General features: G+C 48.5%; 1 protein-coding gene and 1 pseudogene across 2 annotated transcripts in view; both read right to left on the bottom strand.

Annotated features, from left to right (window-relative positions):
- Positions 1 to 16,594, bottom strand: part of CEACAM20 (CEA cell adhesion molecule 20) — a 77,400-nt gene that overhangs the window by 32,553 nt on the left and 28,253 nt on the right. The gene's annotated exons all lie outside the window — the stretch shown is intronic.
- LOC138991861 (small nucleolar RNA SNORA70) lies at positions 8,750 to 8,870 on the bottom strand (annotated as a pseudogene).

The raw sequence follows: 16,594 nt of genomic DNA, 5'->3' as shown, positions 1-16,594 counted from the left end.
TATATATATGTATATGACTGAATCACTTTGCTGTATCATAGAAACTAACACAACATTGTAAATCAACTATACTTCAATAAAATAAAATTTTAAAAAAGGAAGTGAGAGGTGTCAACAGCCTGGCTTCTGGAAGCAGAGGGTTCTGAACATACTGATTCAGAGAGCAAACTGGAAATGCTTTCATGTATGGGCTCTGGGTTTGAATTCTGGCTCACCACTTGCCAGCTGAGTGATCTTGGGTAAATTACTAGACCTCTCCAAGCCTCCATTTCCTCATCTGATAAAAAAAAAAAAAAGAGAGAGAGATTACAATATACTTTTATCATGAGGTTGTTAAGATATTAAAATGGCTGCAAATTCTTTGTTACTACTCCCACAGAGAGGTGAGGACCACGGCCCCTCCCCTGGCATCTAGGCCAGCTCAGGACTGCTTTGACCAAGACACAAGTGACGCTGCACGACCTTCCTGGTGAGGTTATAAAAGCTCATGGAGTTTCCACTGGTTCTCTTGGTGTCTTACTTTCCTGTGGCTGCTGTATCAAATTGCCACAAACATCATGGCTTAAACAAACAGCAGGGTATCATTTCAGTTCCGGAAGTCAGAAATTTAAGTGGCTTGGCAGGGCTGCATTCCTTCTGGGTGCTAGAAGGGAATCCATCTCATTGCCTCTTCCAGCTTCTAGAAGAGGCCACCTACTAGCTGATGGCTCCTTCCTCGAATCACTCTGACCTCTTCGTCATCGTGACGTTTCCTTCTCTGGCTCAGATCCTCCTGCTTCCCTTATAAGGACTCTTGTGATCACATGGGTCCATCCACGTAAGCCAGGATGATCTCTCCATCTCGAGATCCTTGACCTTATTATATCTTCAAAGTCCCTTTTGACATGTGAAGTAACATACTCACAGGTTCAAGGGACTAAGACATGGACACGTTTGCTGCTGCTGCTGCTGCTAAGTCGCTTCAGTCGTGTCCGACTCTGTGCGACCGACCCCATAGACGGCAGCCCACCAGGCTCTGCCGTCCCTGGGATTCTCCAGGCAAGAATGCTGGAGTGGGTTGCCATTTCCCTCTCCAATGCATGAAAGTGAAAGGTGAAAGTGAAGTCGCTCAGTCGTGTCCGACTCTTAGCGACCCCATGGACTGCAGCCTACCAGGCTCCTCCGTCCATGGGATTTTCCAGGCAAGAGTACTGGAGTGGGGTGCCATTGCCTTCTCCAATGGACACGTTTAGGGGGCCATTATTCAGCCGAGCACAGCTGGATAGATGTTGCCTTTCTGTGCCTCAGTTTCTTCATCCTTAAAATGAAGGTGACACTGGTACTCAGCTCTGAAGTTGTCTCGAAAATTAAATGAAATCATACGTTCTTGGAAGCAGACCCAGCACCAAGAAGGGCTCAAAAGTATCAGCTATTTTCTTAGTTTAGAATCTCCCAGAAGATGACAGTGAAACCACACAGTCGATCTGGGAAGTGCAGGAAAGAGTGCACTTGTGGGAGGTGATACAGGGAAGAGAAATTAAATAATAAAGGGTAGTCACTCTGCCGGAGAAGGCGATGGCACCCCACTCCAGTACTTTCGCTTAGAAAATCCCATGGACGGAGGAGCCTGGAAGGCTGCAGTCCATGGGGTCGCTGAGGGTCGGACACGACTGAGCGACTTCCCTTTCACTTTTCACTTTCATGCATTGGAGAAGGAAATGGCAACCCACTCCAGTGTTCTTGCCTGGAGAATCCCAGGGACGGGGGAGCCTGGTGGGCTGCCGTCTATGGGGTTTCAGAGTCGGACACGACTGAAGCGACTTAGCAGCAGCAGTAGCAGTTACTCTGCCAGCTGCCACTGCAGGTAACCAGAGAGCAAGCCAACAGGGAGAGTCTGGGAGGAGGGGCCCAGCGCACACCTGAGGGGCAAGGGTGCTATTTTTGCTCCAGTTTCTCTTCGTTATTGCCGAGGGCTATTCTCATAGGGTGTTAATTTCCTGGCACTCCCAGTCTGGCCCATGCAGGCAGAATGACCTTCTGTAGTTCCAGAAAACAGCTCACAGGTACCCAGATGCATGCTGGAAGTCCACTAGGACTCCACGGAACATCCGAGAGATGATGGCAAAGCTCTGAGAATATCCCCTGGAGATGTTTGTATTATTACACCCAGCTGAAAGGGATAAGAATGCACCCAAGCTGTATGGATTAATCCTGTAACCAAGTCCTCCTAAAACCAAGTTTCTCTGCCCAGTTTATAATTCATCTGTCTATTCAAAATTTTATTCCCTTTCTTAGCAACCTAGATGTCCATCAGCAGATGAATGGATAAGGAAGTTGTGGTACATATACATAATGGAATATTCAGTTCAGTTCAGTTCAGTCGCTCAGTCGTGCCCGACCGTTTGTGACCCCATGAACCGCAGCACACCAGGCCTCCCTGTCCATCACCAGCTCCCGGAGTTTGCTCAGACTCACGTCCATCGAGTCAGTGATGTCATCCAGCCATCTCATCCTCTGTCGTCCCCTTCTCCTCCTGCCCCCAATCCCTCCCAGCATCAGAGCCTTTTCCAAGGAGTCAACTCTTCTCATGGAATATTATTCAGCTATAAAAAAGGAATGCATTTGAGCTGGTTCTAATGAGGTGGATGAACCTAGAGCCTATTACACAGAGTGAAGTCAATCAGAAAGAGAAAGACAAGTGCCGTTCATTAAGGCACATATATATGGAATGTAGAAAGATGGTACTGACAATCCTACGTGCAGGGCAGCAAAGCAGACACAGACATAAAGAACAGACTTCTGGACTCAGCGGGAGAAGGAGCGGGTAGGATGATTTGAAAGAATAGTATTGAAACATATGCATTACCATATGTAACATAGATAACCAGCCAAGTTTGATGTGTGGAGCAGGGCACCCGAAGCTGGTGCTCTGTGACGACCTGGAGGACTGGGTGGGGAGGGACCTGGGAGGGGTTTCAGGATGGAGGGGACACACGTGTACCTACGGCCGGCTCATACTGACGTATGGCAGAAACCGTCACGGTGTTATAAAGTGATTATCCCCCAATTGAAATAAATACATAAATAAACTTTCTTTCCCTTTCTTTTCCTGAACTTGTTCCCCCTCAAGACTGAGGAATACCAAGGAAAGGGGAGATTGTCACCAAGCTGGACCCCATGGGGCCTTCCTGCGACAGGACCCCTCCCCTACAAAGTCCTCTGCCTGCCTCATGAGCGTAGAAAAACTGTAGCCTTCCAGGTCTTCCTCACGTTCCAAAAGTAAATTTAATCAGAGATGTGAAAAAGTGTGGAAACAAAGGAAAACTGTCAAACAAGACAAAATAATAATAGGTTAGCCGCTCAACACGGAGAAGGCAATGGCACCCCACTCCAGTACTTTTGCCTGGGAAATCCCATGGACAGAGGAGCCTGGTGGGCTGCAGTCCATGGGGTCACTCAGAGTCGGACACAACTGAGCGACTTCACTTTCACTTTTCGCTTGCATGCATTGGAGAAGGAAATGACAGCCCACTCCAGTGTTCTTGCCTGGAGAATCCCAGGGACAGCAGAGCCTGGTGGGCTGCCGTCTATGGGGTCACATAGAGTTGGACATGACTGAAGCGATGTAGCAGCAGCAGCAGCAGCAGCCACTCAACAAAGGCAAGGACTTTTAGTTCCTCCTCAAGGCCTACAGATAATAACCTGAGCCATATCCTCAAAGAAGCTAATTTCATGCTGACCACAAGCACAGAGGCCCCAAACCGTTTGGAACCAGAAGGTTGTTGATGCTGACTCCCAATTATCTCGTGCGTGTGTGCTCAATCGCTTCAGTCGTGTCTGACTCTTTGTGACCCCATGGACTGTAGCCTGCCAGGCTCCTGTGTCCATGGAATTCTCCAGGCAAGGATACTGGAGTCAGTTGCCATGCCCTCCTCCAGGGGATCTTCCCAACCCAGGGACTGAACCCTCGTCTCTTAAATCTCCTGTATTGACAGGCAGCTTCTTTAGCACTAGCACCACCTGGGAAGCACCCCCCAACCTGGGAAGACCCCCTCCATCTCCCCACTACCTCCCCATGAACCAAACAGAAGAATGTCCACAAGCTGATCACACACCCCTCTTCCTCACCCTGTCTTTACAAACCTTTCCCTAAAAGCCAATGGAGAGTTTGGGTATTTTGGGCATTAGCTGCCTTGCTGGGTGTACCCCTTGCTTGGTGCCTGCAGTAAATGCTGCACTTTCTCTCACCACAACCTGATGTCAGGAGATTGGCTTTCCTGTGCTCAGGTAAGCAGACCTAAGTTTGGTTCGGTGACAATCCTGAGGTCATGGAGGATAACTGTCACACCCAGCCAGGACTGCTTTAAGGCACAGCCCTAAAGAATCTGCCTGCAGTGCAGGAGACCAGGGTTCGATCTCTGGATCAAGAAGATCCCCTGGAGAAGGGAATGGCTACCCACTCTGGTATTCTTGCCTGGAATATTCCATGAACAGAAAAGTATGGTGGGCTACGGTCCATGGGGTCACAAAGAGTCAGACATGACTGAGCGACCAACACATTTTGATACTTTTCCGGCTCTTAGTGCCAGTCGAGGCTGCTTAGGCCTGCTGAGGGAAGGGGTCCCCCTCCAAAAAGAGCTGTGAGCTCTTGTGTTGCGGGTCATCCCCACTTCATGCCCTTGGTCATGAGACATGAACTAGATATCAATGGGCAGTGAACCAAGGAGGCCCATGAGACCACAAGAGAGGGAGAGGCAAGCCACTCCCAAGAGGCTGAGGGAATCTGCCCCACTAGATGGACCCCATATTCAACGAATCAAACCACCCCCAGAGATGGGCACCGACAGCAACTCAGGGTTTGGGGTCCCTGAGGAGGCCCATGCCTACTGGCCTCACAGGACAGGAAAGTCCAACATGAAGTCATCCAAATGAAAAGAGGTTTATTATCAGGAGACCAAAGGGTGCCTCCAAATCAAAGACAGGACGGGGCTGGTCTCACGGACCTGAGCAGCCAGGGCCCCCACACCCTCAGTGTGGCTTCTCTCCATCTCCCTGAACTCAGATGGATCCAGTTCAAATTCCACTTCACAGCCCACAAGCTGTGTGATCTCCAGTTGCTAGACCCCTATGACCCTCAGTTTCATTATCTGTTCTCACACACAAGAGGGATAACTAACTTTCCTTCCGGTAGGAACACTGCCTGACCCACAGTATGGCTTTGAGTTACTTGTCATATTTTTGTTGTTGTTTAGTTGCTAAATTGTGTCCGACTCTTTGCGACCCCATGGACTGCAGCACACAAGGCTTCCCTGTCCTTCACTATCTCCCAGAGTTTGCTCAAACTCATGTCCAGAGCAGGTGACACTATCCAACCATCTCATCCTCCGCCGCCCTCTTCTCCTTTTGCCTTCAATCTTTCCCAGCATCAGGGGCTTGTTGTCATATGTTGTTGCTCAGTCACCAAGTGGTGTCCAACTCTTCGTGACCCCATGGACTGCAGCACGCCAGGCTTCCCTGTCCCTCACCGTTTTCCGGAGTCTTCCCAAGTTCATGTTACCATATATATGATGTGCAACTATAACATATAATTACATATGTTACATGTAGTGTATATTAACATTCTCAACTATCCTCTCATTGACAAGTTCTCACTGATTTTATGCCCCTGAAAGGCAGCCACCAGAGGGCGCCAGACTCTTTGGTTTTAAGTCCCAGAAACAACTTCCTGAGTCGTTTGAAACTGAGTCATTTAATGCTGGGAAAGACTGAAAGCCGGAAAGGAGATGACAGAGGATGAGATGGTAGGATGGCATCACCGACTCAACTGACGTGAGTTTGAGTAAATTCCGGGAGTTGGTGATGGACAGGGAGGCCTGGAGTGCTGCAGTCCTTGTGGTCACAAAGACTCAGACAAAACTGAGCAACTGACCTGAACAACTCCCTGAAGCCAGCTGGTGCCACAGTCCGGGATATTCTGAGGCCTCTTTTCTAGAAAGTTCATGGAAATGGAATCATAAGTCATGTGGTCTTTCCTATCCAGCATATTTTGCTCAGCATCATGCATCTGAGACTCTGGATATTCTGTGGATACTCAAGTTACTCTGTGGATCAAGCGCTCGATCTGTTTTATGTAAATTGGTGCAGCCACTATGGAAAACGGTATGGACGTTCCTCAAAAGACTAAAAATAGAGTTATGGGTTCCTGAAAACCCACTCTTGAGAATATATCCCAACAAAACTATAATTTGAAAAGATACATGCACCCTTAAGTTCACAGCAACACTTTTTTCACTAGCCAAGATTTGGAAGCAAACTAAATGCCCATCAACAGAAGAATGGATAAGAAGATGTGATATATATATATGTGTGTGTGTGTGTGTGTGTATACACACACAATAGAATACTGCTGCTAAGTCACTTCAGTCATGTCCGACTCTGTGCGACCCCATAGACGGGAGCCCACCAGGCTCCCCCATCCCTGGGATTCTCCAGGCAAGAACACTGGAGTGGGTTACCATTTCCTTCTCCAGTGCATGAAAAGTGAAAAGTGAAAGTGAAGACGTTCAGTCGTATCTGACTTGTAGTGACCCCATGGACTGCAGCCTACCAGGCTCCTCCATCCATGAGATTTTCCAGGCAAAAGTACTGGAGGGGGGTGCCATTGCCTTCTCCGCAATAGAATACTACTCAGCCATAAAAAAGAATGAAATAATGCCATTTGCAGCAACATGAATGGTCCTAGAGATTAACATACTAAATGAAGTATGTCGGAAAGAAAAAGACAAATACCATATGATATCACATGTATATGGACTCTAAAATACGGCACGAATGAACTTATCTATGAAACAGAAACAGACCCACAGACACAGAGAATAGATCTGTGGTTGCCAAGAGGAAGGGGATTGGGGAGGAATGGATTGAAAGTTCAGGACTAGCAGATGCAATCTATTAATATTACATATAGAATGGACAGACAGCAACGTCCTACTGTCTAGCACAGGGAACTATATTCAATATCCTGCAATAAACTGTAAAGCAAAAGAACATGAAAGGTGTATATATATATAACTGAATTACTTTGCTGTAGAGCACAAATTAGTAACATGTTGCAAATCAACTATAGTTCCATAAAAACATTTTTTTTTTTTTTAAAAAAGAGCTCATTCTGTTTTCTTGCCAAGAGGTCTCCACTGTGTGGATGGCCCACATTTCGTTTCTCTGTTCATCTGGTGATGGGCATTTGGATGAGTTCCAGTTGAGGCTGTCATGAATAATGCATGAACAGACAGACACTGCTGTGGACATTCACGCCCAAGTCTCTGTGTGAAGGCTCTGTCTCAGGTTTGAACTGCATTTACGCTACGTGGGGGATGGTCATCCTCAGCGATTGAACTTGGTGGAGCCACTGGAGCTTTCGTATTTCTGCCCAGCGCAAGACTTCTCCAAGGGGCTGTCTTGGCTCCAGAGCTCCTCCCCAAGTGGCTAGGACTTTGTCAAGTCAGTACATGGTCTGTGTCCCTCTCTTCTCTCCTGTCACAGGTGTGTCTTCCTACCAAACCTCTTGCACTATTGACTTAGTCTTGATGTCAGCTTTGCAGAGCACCCAGCCCGAGGCACACATGGAATGTGCTCGGAACAGTACCTGGCATATTGTTTATCGTTGTGATCATAACGTGGAGGCAGGCACATGGGTTCTGGTGCTGGATGACTGGGTTCAGCTCCAGTGCCCCCTGAGGGGATAACAGCAGTGCCAGAGCCTGTCCCACTTGGGCCCAGCCATCCAGAACTTTCCAGTAAAAAATCCACCTGCAATGTAGGAGAATCGGGCTCCATCCCTGGGTCGGGAAGATCCCCTGGAGGAGGAAATGGCAACCCACTCCAGTATTCTTGCCTGGGAAAGCCCATGGATAGAGAAGCCTGGAGGCCTATAGTCCGTGGGGTCGCAGAGAGTTGGACACGACTGAGCATGCGCAAGTGCCAGGGCTCAGCTCTAAAGAGGGAGGGAGTGAGGAGAGCGGGTCAGCAACCCAGGCAGAGAAAATAGAGGAGAATATTCCATTCTTTTTGTTCTTTTTTTCTGACAGGGAAGTAGGATTTATTAGTGAGCATGTGCAAGGAGGGGACAGCGCCAAGGTTCTCGTGAGTGCTGCTGCTGCTAAGACGCTTCAGTCGTGTCCGACTCTGTGCGACCCATAGACGGCAGCCCACCAGGCTTCCCGTCCCTGGGATTCTCCAGGCAAGAACACTGGAGTGGGTTGCCATTTCCTTCTCCAATGCATTCAAGTGAAAAGTGAAAGTGAAGTCGCTCAGTCGTGTCGGACTCTAGTGACCCCATGGACTGCCGCCTACCAGGCTCTTCCGTCCATGGGATTTTCTAAGCAAAAGTACTGGAGTGGGGTGCCAGTGCAGGATCTGCTATTTATCCAGAGGGCCACGATTAGGGATGTATTTAACCCTTAGGGATGTATTTAACCCCTAGCCATCTCGGATGAGCCGCTTTTCTGCTACCATGTTTCCAAATTCATCCGCCTTAAACTTAGTAAATCCTCATGTCTTGGATCTTCTGGCAGCCAGGGCACTTGAACCTGGCCCTGTGGAGGGCATCCATCACATGCTCCTTGTTCTGCAGCTTGGCGCAGACAGACATTATGACTAGCCCGATGTGGACACCGGCCACTATGCTCTGGGGCTTTCCAAAGGCACTGCACCTACCTGTCTAGAGCCTAGATTGGGGACAGCAGGCCAGTCATGAGTGTCCACTGGAAAGGGCTGTCTCCAAGGTCCCTTAGGGCAACCGGCTGCGGACGAGGCTGAGGCGGCTGCTGTTTGCAGCCATTGCACAGCAGACCCACCCTTTTTTGTTCTGTCCTCAGCTTCCCAGTCTGAAGCCGCCTTGGGGAAGCAAGAATCTTGGTAACATTCTGAGCTGTCATGATGAAATGGTGCTGCATAATTTTATTACTGAACCAAGACAGCTCCTGGGACAAAAGGCAGTTTCAGGGCCTTTTATTACTGAAGAGGATCTGAAACATTTGCATTTTGCCTGATATTGTGTCCAAAGGGCATGGAGGAATTGTCCTTATAGTTGTCCACAGGAACAAGGAAGGGAAAAAAAAAAAAAAACAGACATTGGGTCAGCTTGTGCCCCTGGAGTCCTGATACTCCACTTGGTAGACATGGCGATTCCACAATGGTCATTTCCTGCCTCTCCCTGAACACTCTGGGACAAAAGCCATTAGGTGGGACAGAGTTAGTAGGCAAGGGCTGGGGGAGGGCTGTCTGGCCCAGAGAAGGGAGTCAGAGTCTGCCCAGCGTGAAGGAGACATGGAGGCAGGGAGTAGGCATGGGAAAAGGCCACACATAACATGCAACAGGGTCCATTGAGTAAGCAAATGAATTCACGATTACAGGAGCGGGATTCTCACTGTCAAAGCGGCGAGGCTGAAACAGGAAGGGAGAAAGCCAGCACGACACTGGCTGTAGGCTGGAATTAGACATCAGTGTGAACCTGAGGTTCTCCATAAGTCATCAAGAGATTCAGGTAGACGTAAAAGTGTGTGTGCACTAAACGGTATTGAGCACACAGATATCGGCCTCTAAGTACCATTAACCACTATCAAGAACCAGGGATCTTTGTAGAATGGACTCATTTTGAGGGGACTGTGTGTGTATGTTAGTCGCTCAGTCATGTCTGACTCTTTGAGACCCCATGGACTATAGCATCTGTCCATGGAATTCTCCAGGCAAGAATACTGGAGTGCGTTAGCTATTCCATTCTCCAGGGGATCTTTCCAACCCAGGAATCGAACCTGGGTCTCCTGCATTGCAGGCAGATTCTTCACCATCTGAGCCACCAGGGAAAACCAGAGCAGCAAAAGTTCAAGGTGAGTCTGAGACATCTTGTTATGCTGGAAAGTAAAGACGTGCACGAGGAAGGATGGGGTCATGACGAGAGGATGCAGAAGTCACCTGACGTCCTCTGGCCTAAAAAGGGATAACTGGGACATCAAAATAAATCATAGTAACTTGTTTGATTCCTACAGCTGATGTAACCAAGTGCCATAGAGTGGCTCAAACAACAGAAACGAATTTGTTTCACAGGCCTGGAGTCCACAATCCAGGTGTTGGCAGGGCTGGCTCCTTCTGGGGCTCTGAGGGAACATCTGTCCCCTGTCTCTCTCTCAGCTTCCGATGGCTTGCTGGCAATCTTTGCTTTCTTTGGCTTGTAGAAGCATCACCCTGATCTCTGTTTTCATTTTCACAGGGCATTCTCCCCATAGGTCATTGTCCAAATTTCCCCTTTAAAAGGACACCAGTCATGTTGGAGTAGGGACCACCCTACTTCAGTCTGACCTTATCTTAACTAATGACCCTATTTTCAAATAAGGTCACATTCTGAAGTCCTGGGGAGTAAGGACTTCAATAGATTTTAAATTGGGGGGCGGGTACACAACTCAACCTGTAATACATGATAGCAGATTGTAATGTAAGGGATCAACAGGAAGCCACAGGTCCATATTGATATATAAATACTGATTTAAATAAATTAATTCACTCAAAAAGCCAATGTGTGATGAGGAACAAGAGATTTATATAGTATCAAAGCACCTCCCCACTAGTTACTTATTCATGACCAAGGGTAAAAGGAGAACCTGTAAAGAGGCCCCATCTCCAGATATAGTCACCTTAGGGTGAGGGCTTCAACATATGAATTTCATGGTCAGGGAGCAAGATTTGGTCCATAACAACTACTTTGCTCCCAAGGAGGGGGGCTGAGGGGATGTCATGCTATGGTTCTCAGAGGTCCCCAGCAGTCACCTGCTCATCAGTACCCCTAGGGTTGCCTCCCTTTCCTCCCATGTCCCCACCCTCTATAGGTGTTTCCGGGGATCCCGCAGCCAAATCAACCACATGCCCTTGAATCCTGGTCACAGGTGCTGCTTCTGGGGACTCCAAACTCACCCGGTGCCCCTACCTCCAGCTTTGAACCAGATCTCCAGCCTGGCATGGAGAGGAGCGGCCAGATGCCACCCTGGGTCAGGGGTGAGCACACCTGTGCAACTTCAGAATCCCAGTCTGGACGCCTGACTGGCACTGGCTGACAAGAGTCTCTTTCCTGGGGAATTTGGGACTGAGACCAAGAGATTCTGGCTCAGCCTCTCAAAGAGAAGTTACGAAATGGGAGCTGGGGACTCCCCTGGCGGTCCAGTGATTAAGACTCCATGCTTCCACTGCAGGGGGTATAGGTTCCATTCCTGGCTGGGCGATTAACATCCCATGGTTCGGCCAAATAAAATTAAATTAAATTTTAAAAATTAAAAAAAAAAAAAACAGAGCTGGAGGAAGCCTGCTTTCCCCATGCCATGACCTGAGAGACAGGGAAAGCAGAGCTGCAGGAAAGGAGGAGAAAGATGGACAGAGGAGCACAGAGGCGAGGTAGTGCGGGGCACTGATGATGCTCTGGCATTGTTTCTTTTTCCTATCTCTTCTGAGGCCTGGCTGAGCCCTCTCACAACACGTGCTGTGTCCTAGCATACCCTCCCTTCCTCCTTCCTATTTTCTTTAAGGCGTCCTGGGTTAGTGCCCCAGTTACTATTGATGCAAAACAAATTACCCCAACATCGAGCAGCTTGAAACAACCACGTTACTCTCTCTCCCAGTTTCTATGGGTCGGGAATGGAGGAAGGGCTCCATGGGGTGGTTCTGGTTTAGGACCCTTCACACAGGTGCAACTAGCCACGCCACTTCCCACAGGGGTGATATGACTGCTTCTTATTTAAGCCACTACCTTTGGGATTCCCTGGTGGCTCAGATGGTAAAGAATCTGCCCACAATGCGGGAGACCTGGGTTCGATCCCTGGGTTGGGAAGATCCCCTGGAAGAGGAAATGGCAACCCACTCCGGTATTCTAGCCTGGAGATCCCATGGACAGAGGAGCCTGGAGGACTACAGTCCATGGGGTCACAAAGAGTTGGACATACCTGAGTGACTAGGCTCACACACACACACACATCTTTGGGAAGCCTGGCATGCTGCAGTTCATGGGGCGCAGAGTCGGACAGGACTTGGCAACTGAACAACCAGCACCTTTGGGGGCAATTTGTTTACACAGCAATATATAATAAATACACCTAGAAAGCGGCAGAGCTGACATCTTGGACTGAGATCTAAGACTAGTGTTTTTCTCCCTAGAAAATATTGAAGCTCCAAGCCTGGGGAGGGCCAGGAGACTTTTGGGAGGCTGCAGGTGGTGATGGTTGAGGAAGGCGGCAGGTTTAATGACTTCCTGAAAGGGGAAGATGGAAGTTTTGTGAATTAACCTAAAGCAAGACAGACAAGGGAAGAGAACAGAGAAGATGGTCTAACTCTGGCCTGTTTCTTTGGGAAAGCTTTATTTGCCTTTAGTTTTACTGTAGTTGTCCGTTTCTTTGTAATTCTACCTCATTTTAAAAATTGTTCATTTATTTATTTTTGGCTGTGCTCGGTCTTCATTGCTGTGTGGGCTTTTTCTAGCTGCAGTGAGGTGAGCCGGGGCTACCCTCTAGTTGCAATGCACAGGCTTTTTCTCCTCTTGTTGTGGAGGACGGGCTCTAGGGCACTCAGGCTTCCACAGTTGCAGTCCTTGGGCTTAACAGTCGCAGTTCCTGGGCTCCAGAGCACAGGCTCAGTAGTTGTGGCTCACAGGCTTAGTTGCTCTGCAGCCTGTGGGACCTTCCTGGATCAGGGATTGAACCTGTGTCTCTTGCATTGGCAGGTTCTTTAACCTCTGAGCCCCCAGGGAAGCCCTCTACCTAATTTTTAATTAGGAATTAAATTTTACAAATTGATTTATTAACTAATTAGGAATTAGATTATCTAATTTCTAATTTTAATTAGGTAAGAACAGTACAACGAACATCTACATCCCTTTACATCAATTTCATAAATGATGAACATTTTCCACATCAGTTTTACCACACTCCAAAAATTTTCTCATGCATTTAGAAGAGAAGTATGCAGGACCTAAGCAGAGTTCAAACTCTCACAAAGGATGACGCCCACGTAAGCATGAGCTAGAGCCTGCCAGGGACAGATGCTGCCCTTGATTCCCCTCATCCCCCACCCACCCTCCTCCCCAAAAGCAACTATCGGCATGCTTCTCAAACCACATCACTGGGGCAGGTTTGAAATGAGATTGTTCTCATCATAATCCTTCTAGGGAGGATTAAAGATTCCTTGGAGAATCAGCAGAAAGCTCTCCAGGCCTCTCTTCTAGCTGAAAATGCAGGTAACACATACCAGTTGCCACTCAACTTGTAGAGATGGCCAGCCCTGAAGCTCACCCCAGAATGAACCTCCGGGAAAAGGCGAAAGCAGGCACAGCTGGCTCCCGGGGGCTCCTGGGAGACTCGGCTCAGGCCGTTCTGCAAGGATCAGCAAGAGAGTCCTGCCTGGCCTTCCTCTTCCTCCCCTGGGAATCTAGCTGCTTCCCTCTGCAAGTGACCAGAGGATGCCCTTTGGTACGGTTGCTGGCTGTGTCATCTGAGTCGGGGGGCAGATGAGAACAAGCTAGGGTGGGACTGGAGTCAGGGCTGACTGATGGGTTCGTGAGCACAGGTGGGACGTTTTAGAATGTAGATTTTACTTCTATTCAGGCATGGTGAGGCCAAGAGATCAAGACTCAACTGCCAATGGAAAGATAGGTAATGACTCATAGGTCCCAAGAGGAGGGGGATAAGTCAAGCCCTGAAAGGCCCCATGAGAGAACACTGAGGTTGCTCTCAGGCCTGGGTGGGGAGGTGGGTGAGAGCCTTTATTGTGGTTTATACGGGATGGAACCTCCCGCAGGGTTAAGTCAGCTTAAAATTGGCTTGTTTGAATCATTTCAGTGGGCCCTGAGGCGTTAAAGGGCTGTCCCTAGTTGATTGATGAAGGAAGGCGATACTGGGCCCAAACAGGAGCGTTCCAGAAAAAGAAAGCGGCTGGGGACAAGAGTTCTGGGTTGGTTTATTTGCATATGAAAGGCCTGCTAGCAGGCAAGCCTTTTGCTATCTTTAGGAATCAGCCAACTCTGTAGGTTGTCAAGGGTCACCAAGGCCCCAGATGCATCATAATACAGAAAACTTGTAAAACGCGGTTAAAACAATTCATGAGCCAAGAAATTTGTTAAACACTTTCTCTGCGTTAGCTCTTTCAGCCCTGGCAGCGAAATTATGAGGCGTGATCAAATTTATCTGATAAGGACACTGGGAAGGTTTCCCACAGTTTGACAACTCAAATTTATTCATGTTGCAGCAGAGGACTTCCGAATCCTCTGCGCTCTCTCCCCAAGCAGAAGACCTAGGGTTATATTAGATGTGGGGAAGGGTAATGTATGGGTGAAATTTAAATGATACTTTTTTTTTTTTTGCCATCCCAAGCAGCTTGTGGGATCTTAGTTCCCCAACCAGGGACTGAACCCATACCTTAAGCAGTGAGAGCGTGCAGTCCTAACCACTGGACCGCCAGGGAATTGCTGACTTGGTGTACTGACTGACAAAGAAAAGCAGGGCTGTGAGCAAGAGGATCAATAAGGCCTGGGCTGCGAAGAGAATTCAGCACCCCGTTTCCTTGGAAGCTATGAAATTAAGCTCAGTATGTAACACTGAGCCTGGAGACCCCTTATCTGAAGCTCTGAACCTGGGCTGGGGCTGGAGATTATGTCTCCAGGTCAGAGTTATTTAGACCCCTCAGGCAAAAATGGAATGTCCCATTCTCATTAGTTTGATTTCAAATGTCCAAGTCTCTGAGAGTCGATTTTAGAGAATGATGTTTCTCCACCTTTTGTCCTTGGAAGTTAATTAACAAAATCAATTTTACAGATTCATAGATAAATACTATTCAATACCCATTTCACAGATGAGGAAACTGAGGCTCAGCAATATAAGTCTCTTTTTCTAAGTCATGACTGAATCAGCAGCAAACCATACCTATCTGGCTCCAGAGCCTGGAGTCTAATACTTCCCAGACTGCAGTGTGGGCACCAAGAGGGGCGCACTCAGAACCCCCTCCTTCACCCACCCCAGGGCTTCTAATCCATCCCAGACTCCCAAGTGGAAAAAGCTAGACATAAATTTCTTAGTCTTGAGCATGTGTCAAAGTTGATTTCTCACCAACAGTGGGATTGCAGGAGGCAGGGAGTGGTGGGAGGCCAGGGTTGGGGGTGGGGGACCAGAAGATAGAGTGAGCCTGGTGGAGGTGGGCAGGGAGAGAGCAGAGCAGCCAGGCACAGTCTTATTTCCCCAGGATGTCAAAGCACCACATTCTCATTAGCGTAGCATTAGATGTGGGAGGACATCTTTAGGCAGAAGACGTTAATTGGAAATAATAAGCAATTTCTGAGAAGCGAAGCCAATCCACCTGAGGCCATGGAGTTGATCCCCTGCTGCTGCTGCTGCTGCTGCTGCTGCTGCTGCTAAGTCAATTCAGTCATGTCTGACTCTGTGCAACCCCATAGACAGCAGCCCACCAGGCTCCCCCGTCCCTGGGATTCTCCAAGCAAGAACACTGGAGTGGGTTGCCATTTCCTTCTCCAATGCATGAAAGTGAAAAGTGAAAGTGAAATCACTCAGTCATATCCAACTCTTATCGACCCCATAGACTGCAGCCTACCAGGCTCCTCCTTCCATGGGATTTTCCAGGCAAGAGTACTGGAGTGGGGTACCATTGCCTTCTCTGACTGATCCCCTGCTGCTGCTGCTGCTAAGTTGCTTCAGTCGTGTCCAACTCTGTGCGACCCCATAGATGGCAGCCCACCAGGCTCCCCTGTCCCTGGGATTCTCCAGGCAAGAACACTGGAGTGGGTTGCCGTTTCCTTCTCCAGCCCTAGCAGAAGCCAATCAGCAGCCAGCCACCAACAGTCCATCTCCAAAGGGTCAGGTGGGGGTCTGTCCGGCAAAGGGGCTCCACGAGCAGTGATCTGTACATTTCTCTAGTGAGTAAAGATGCAGAACACATGGTGGGCTTCAGTTTCAGTTTGCGGACAAAATGTTTTCTTTCTCAGAAGCAAGTAGGAGTGGGACGGTGTTTTGTTTGGGGCAAATTGAGCTTAGAGACTGAGACAGTCTTTGTCAAATATTTTATCTAACAGGCTCACTGTGAGAATTTTAATAATTTCAAAAGGCAGCAGCATACAAGATAATGTATGTATGTATGTAAGAAGTCAGTAAAGAAAGATGGCTCAGATGGTAAAGACTCTGCCTACAATGCAGGAGACTTGGATTCAATCCCTGGGTGGGGAAGATCCCCTGGAGAAGGGAATGGCAACCCACTCCAGTATTCTTGCCGGGGAAATCCCATGGACAGAGGAGCCTAGTGGGTTACTGACCGTGGGGTCACAAAAAGTCAGACATGACTGAATGACTAACACTTTCACTTTTCTGCACATCAGTGACAGATGAACTACACTATTGTTCCAGGCAAGGAAGATGAAAGAAATATAGTCCAAATTTGGTTGCTGCTGCTGCTGCTGCTGCTAAGTCGCTTTAGTCGTGTCTGACTCTGTGAGACCCCATAGACGGCAGCCCACCAGGCTCCCCCGTCCCTGGGATTCTCCAGGCAAGAACACTGGAGTGGGTTGCCATTTCCTTCTCCA

Source organism: Bos mutus, chromosome 18, assembly GCF_027580195.1.
Source record: "Bos mutus isolate GX-2022 chromosome 18, NWIPB_WYAK_1.1, whole genome shotgun sequence".
NCBI lineage: Eukaryota > Metazoa > Chordata > Mammalia > Artiodactyla > Bovidae > Bos > Bos mutus.
The sequence above is the reverse complement of the archived record's forward strand: the minus strand, read 5'-3'. Positions and strand labels throughout refer to the sequence as shown.